Source organism: Mus pahari, chromosome 1 (assembly GCF_900095145.1).
Source record: "Mus pahari chromosome 1, PAHARI_EIJ_v1.1, whole genome shotgun sequence".
In the NCBI taxonomy this organism is placed as follows: domain Eukaryota; kingdom Metazoa; phylum Chordata; class Mammalia; order Rodentia; family Muridae; genus Mus; species Mus pahari.
The window spans coordinates 114,709,416-114,715,270 of NC_034590.1; the positions used below are offsets into that span (position 1 = coordinate 114,709,416).

At 49.5% G+C, this 5,855-nt stretch overlaps 1 non-coding gene across 1 annotated transcript; it reads left to right on the forward strand.

Moving 5' to 3' along the window:
* The first annotated feature begins 5,292 nt into the window (after positions 1-5,292).
* On the forward strand, positions 5,293-5,435 carry LOC115062915. Its single transcript, XR_003842820.1, has one exon. It is a non-coding gene; the product is annotated as a small nucleolar RNA SNORA48 (small nucleolar RNA).
* Positions 5,436-5,855: the final 420 nt, after the last annotated feature.

Consider the following 5,855-nt stretch of genomic DNA (forward strand, 5'->3'; position numbering starts at 1 on the left):
TCTTGCCTATTCATTTTGTTTTGTGGGTCTTTTGAAACAGGGTTTCCCTATGTAGCTGTGACTGGCCTCGAACTTGCTATGTGGGCCAGGCTGGCCTGGAACTTTCTGAAATCCTCCCACCTCTGCCTCCTGCCTTCTGGGATTACAAGCATGTAACAGCAAAGCCCTGTGTTTGTTGCATTCCTGCTCTTTCTTTGTGTGTTTGTACGTGCTTGTGTGGCATAGCATGCCTGAGGTGGTCAGAGGACAACTTGCAGGAATTGGTTCACTCCTTTTTTGAAGACAGGGTTTCTTGCTGGCCAGGGGCTCACCAATGAGGCTAGGTTGGCTGGCCAGCAAACCCAGAGAACCACCTCTTCTTCTCACCAGTGCTGGGCCTATCACCACATCTGCTTTTTAACTGGGATCTGGGTTCTCACACTGACACAGCATGTGCTTAAAGACAGAGCCATTGCCCCAGCCTCCTGACAGCAGACACTAATGGACAGACCTCATCCAGTTGCTGGGAGGGATACATGGAACACAGACGCTGACCTTTCTTCAGACCCAACTGCCCTGACCTTGGAGAATCACACTGTCCTTGCCTTTGAACTCACACTGCAAAGTCTCCCTGCCTGGTTTTCAACCGAGTCAGCTTTCAGAGGCGAATGCACTGTCTGCAGCTGCAGAGGGCAGGTCCTGGTGGTTGACAGCTTTGGTGAATCACAGGCACACACAAGCTGCACACCCATGCGAACCCACACACATGCATGCATACCCATTTGCTAGCGTGCACACATTGGCACAAAGTACACCCACATCTCCGTTTCGGCCAGCCTCTTCCGACAGCCTAGTAAAGAAGACAGCTTGGCAGCAGGCACCGACACAGCGTTCTGCACATGGCCTTGACCCAGCAATCAGTTCTGATAGTCTTCGGTACCCACTGGCCTGAGTAGCTGGCCTTTCTACTGTTATTTGGGGCCATAGTATCTACTACAGGAAAAGCTTGAAGACCCCTCCTGTTTCAGGGAACAAGTTAATTGTGGCAAAATAAAGCCATAGGAGGGGACACTCTTAGTAACCAGTAAGTCAAGAGGGATATCAGGGAAGCTGCACTTACTAAAGGCAAGTGGCATCAAGGTCTGTAATGAAATATTACAGGCTAGTGGGAGCTGGCCGTAGGACAAAAGAAATTATCTAAACTGCATTATTTTGGCTAGGTGTGGAGATGTATACACACCTGTAATTCCAGCACTCCAGAGGTAGAAGCAGGCTAATCTCTGAGTGCAAGGCCAGCCTGGTCTACATAGAGGGTTCCAAGATTCTGCCTCAAAAATTTTAATTAATTAAAATTTAAAAGTTAAAGATAAATAAATTTGTTTGTTTGTTTTTACAGTTCTGTTTTTCCAGTTTGGGGATTTTCTACACCCCTCCCCCCCCCCCACAATGAGTACCTATTCGTTTTGCTATTTAAAATTAGCATAAGAAAGCTTGGTGGTCCACAGTTGTGAGTCTAAAATTCTGAAGGCAAAGAAGGCAAATGATGCATCAAGTTGAAGGCCAGCCTGCGCTACTTATACAGCCAGACTGTCTCTCACACACAGTATAGCCTTGGGGCAGGGCTCAGGAGCTGAGGATTACTGCTGCCAGCACAGGGTGCAGATCCAATCCAGAGCAGGAGTCCTGGAGTGCAGCTGCTCTATAGGGAGCTCAACGCTGTGCCTGGGAGTGGGGAACCCACTGCAGTCCCTAGCCCACCCCAGGGTCCTGCACAGGGCTAGGGACGCCTTCTCATTTTCCGCGTGCGGGGGTGGAGGGACGCAGCCGATCTGACATTAACCCTGAAAGAATGGCCCGAGTCCACCCACTCACCCCTTCAACCCCTAGTCTGCACGCCTTCCCACGCACAGACCCTAGCTCCTGGCCTGGCCACCTTGACTCTCCCTCTCCCAGCACAGGCCATCTGGATTCCCCATCAGTGGCTTACAAGGGAAACACACCTAAGAGTCAGGGCATTTAACCTGGGCAGAGTGTGGCCTCCGCAGCTCCTGGCCACACTAACCCGGAAGCCACAGGAAACAGTCGCTCCAGCTCCCACCTCTTTAATGCTAGGGCTGGTCTTATCTCCCCGGGGAACAATTAGCTTATCTGGAGGCCAGCTCCCTCTTTTTCCATCACACAAGTTCTGTAGGGTTGGAAGGGCCCCAGGTCTCAGTGAAGTTTCAGATACGGAGTGGTGCAGGGAGATGCTGCCAATTCCAAGGAAGGCAGCTCAGAAGCCGGAAGACAGGGTTATCAGTCGGTCTGAGGATCTGAAAGATGAAGCCGGTACCATAAGGTTGGACCTTGGAATCTCTTTACTTCCCAAAAGGGAAAGACTTCAGCAATCTAGTCACAGTTCAAAGTCACAGTGAGAGGACCGCCCACCAACACACCCTACCTAGGCTCATTAGGAGCCACAATCACCCCTCAACTGATGAGTGGAGAAAATAAATGTGGTATGCCCATACAGATAGAATATTACTCAGCCATAAATATGAATTAAGGGCCGGGCCATGGTGGTATACGCCTTTAATCTCAGCACTCAGGAGGCAGAGGTAGGAGGAACTCTGTTAATTCTAGGCCAGCCTGTTTTACAGAGCTAGTTCCAGGGCAGCCAGTGCTATACAGTGAAACCTTGTCTCAAAAAGGAGGGGGCAGGGTAGGAGGGAGAAGAAGAAGAACTAAAGACACTTAACACAACTCACCAGGTGACCCCTGAGAAGGACATATGCAGTGAAAGAGACCAGACACAAACGGTCATGCTGTAGGGGCCTATTTATATGATGTGTCTAAAATAGGTTAATCCTTATTTTTTAATTTGACAGAAAAACAGGTTAGTGCCTGCTAGGGATTTGGGGCTGGAGGACTAGTGGCTTTTTATCACCTTGTGGGTACAGCCAAAGCTACCAGATTGTGTGTCTCCAAGTAACTCAATATGATACATGAGTCATCTTTGTAGACTTAAAAATTGATACCTTACATTTAAAAAGAAATGCCAATATACAACAAAGATGAGTTCATTGTCTGAACGCAAAAAAGCTAAGCAGAGCTGCATGCTGGGGCTCACTGTCACCCCATTTGCCCCCTAGGAGGCTGATACAGGAGCCTCTTGGCTCCTGCTGGCCCTGCACAGCAGGCAGACTAGAGCCTATTTGTTCTCCAGGCATGTCTTCTCTAGAGAGCCAAGACTAGTCTGGTTGGCCCCTACCTCCCCTTCAGGTCTCTGGTGCATAGCTGTACACAAAGACAGGAAGAAAAGACCAGAAGACCCTAGAGGGAACAGAGGGAATGGATGCTCATATGCAGGAAGCTTAGTGAGGTCCTAGTGCAGACATGGTGGAGCTCAGAGATGTGGAGACTCAGGCTGGGAAGAGACCCCGACACGAAGGCAGGGGCAGCTGTACAAGTATGCCACCCAAAGTCAGTCACATGAGACCCCGCTGTTGCTCTTAAAATTATTCTCTCCTCCTCCTCCTCCTCCTCTCGCTCCCCTTCGGTGTTTGGAGACTCATCTAGTCTTGATGTGATTGTCTTCTGTTCCTTTTGCTCCTCTCCCTGAATACAATCACATCAAGACTCATCTAGTCTTGATGTGATTGTCTTCTGTTCCTTTTGCTCCTCTCCCTGAATACTCAGGCTCTGCAGAGGTGTCTCCCTTACCCACTCATCCCATCTCCCTCCAGCCATTACTCTGCCTTGACCATCTCCATGGGAGCTAAAACTACTACTTAGGACTTTGTCACATGTCAGTGTTTATCCTCTGTCTCCACCACCGAGGACTTGGCTTTCTGCAGAAGCCATAGCTTATTACTTTTTAAAAGCATGTTTATAGGGTTGTCTACATGTGTGCATGCACATCCTATGTGTGCTTGATGCCCCAAAAAGCCAGAAGAAGGTGTTAGATCTTCTAGAACTGAAATTACAAGAGGCTGGGAGCCACCAAGTAGATTCTGGGAACCAAATATGGGTCCTTTGCAAGAGTAGCCAGCACTTAACCAATGGGCCAATGGTGGTCTTGGGTTGTGTGAGAAAGGCAGCTGAGCAAGCAGGAGGAGGATCAAGCCAGCAAGCAGCATCCCTCCGTGCTCAGCTTCAGTTCCTGCCTCCAGGTTCCTGCTTCAGTTCCTGCCCTGACTTCCCTCAAGGAAGAAGGGAACCGTGTAAGCCGAACAAACCCTTTCCTCCCCAAGCTGCTTTTGGTCAGGGCTTACCACCACAACAGAAAGCTACCACCCAGCCATCTCGCCAGCTGTCTTGTTTAGGGTTTTATTGCTTCGAAGAGACATCATGACCATGGCAACTCTTATAAAGGTCAACATTTCATTGGGGCTGGCTTACGGGTTCAGAGGTTTCATCCGCTATTATCATTGGTGGGAAGCGTGGCGGTGTCCAGGCAGGCATGATGGTGGAGAAGGAGCTGAGAGTTCTGCATGTTAATCCAAAGGCAGCCAGAAGCAGACTTTCTACACTGGGCAGAGCTTGGCACCAGCAGACCTCAAAGTGCACCCCCACAGTGACACACTTCTAATACTCCAACAAGTGTACTTCCTCCAACAAGGCCACGCCCACTCCAATGAGGCCACACCTCCTAATAGTGCCACTTTCTATGGGCAAGCATTCAAACACATGAGTCTATAAAGGCCATTCCTATTTAAACCACAACAAAGACAAAGTCTCTCTATGTAGCCCTGACTGGCCAAAAACTCTGTTTAAACCAGACTGGCGTCTAATTTATGAGAAATGGATTAAAGGCGCGTTATCCCAACACCCAATTTTTAATAATTCCTTTGAGAATGTTTTCTTCTGTGTTCCTCAGAAATCACACCTGTCATTTCAACACCCAGCCATTGGGAGAGCAAAGGAGCAGGGTTAAGGTCCCCTTGGTTGGTTACATAGCAATTCTGAGGCAAGCCTGGGCTTCAGAAGGCTCGTTTTCTGCTGTTCTTTTCTTTTGCTATGTAGACCAGGCTGGCCTCGAACTCAGAAATCTGCCTGCCTCTGCCTCCCAAGTGCTGGGATTAAAGGCGTGCGCCACCACTGCCCGGCTAAAAACTTTTTATATGTGTGTTATGTCTATGTGATTATGTTCCCGGTGGGTGTACCTGGAGCTGAAGTTAGTGGGAGCCACCTGACATAGGTGCTGGGAACTGAACCCTGGTCCTCTGGGAGAACAGGAATTGCTCCTCACTGTCTCTCCAGCCCCTGGTTTCTAGGTTTATTCCCCTATGAGCTGATAAACAACAAAAGATAATTTTGACCTCTTCCCTCCACTTCCCTAGCAATGGGCAAAGAGACACCTTGTTGATGATGTGGTTCTTGTATCAGTCAGGGGCAGAGCAGACAGCAGTCCTTTGTCTATCCTAACTTGATTCCTGACTTTGTGGCCAAAGCTTTCTTATGGCTATGACTCATAAAAATTAGGTCAAATCAAATCAAATCCAGGCAGGGCAGCACAGGAGGAGGAAGCCAGAGACCTGCGAATGGCTATGCCACCCACAGAACTGCCCTCCAGCACATGGCACGAGCAAGCCGTAGATACCCGCTTGCTGCTATGCCAAGCAGCACAGGTAGAAGACCCGGGAGCTCACCAGCTTCGTGGCTAGTCTGCTGGAGGCACTACAGTGTGTGAGTCTGTGGTGGTCAGATGGAAGGGAAAGAGAAATGGAACAGCTTGAGCGTTATGAAGAGAGATGGAACTGGAGACGTGAAGGTGGAGAGGAGGCGCCTATTGTGAGTGGCCAGCCCTGCCAGCTGGGTCCAGTCCACGCTGCCACTGAGGGCCATGTCTGAATTCATGGACATGCAGTGGCAGGGGTCAATGTTGATGTCCCTGG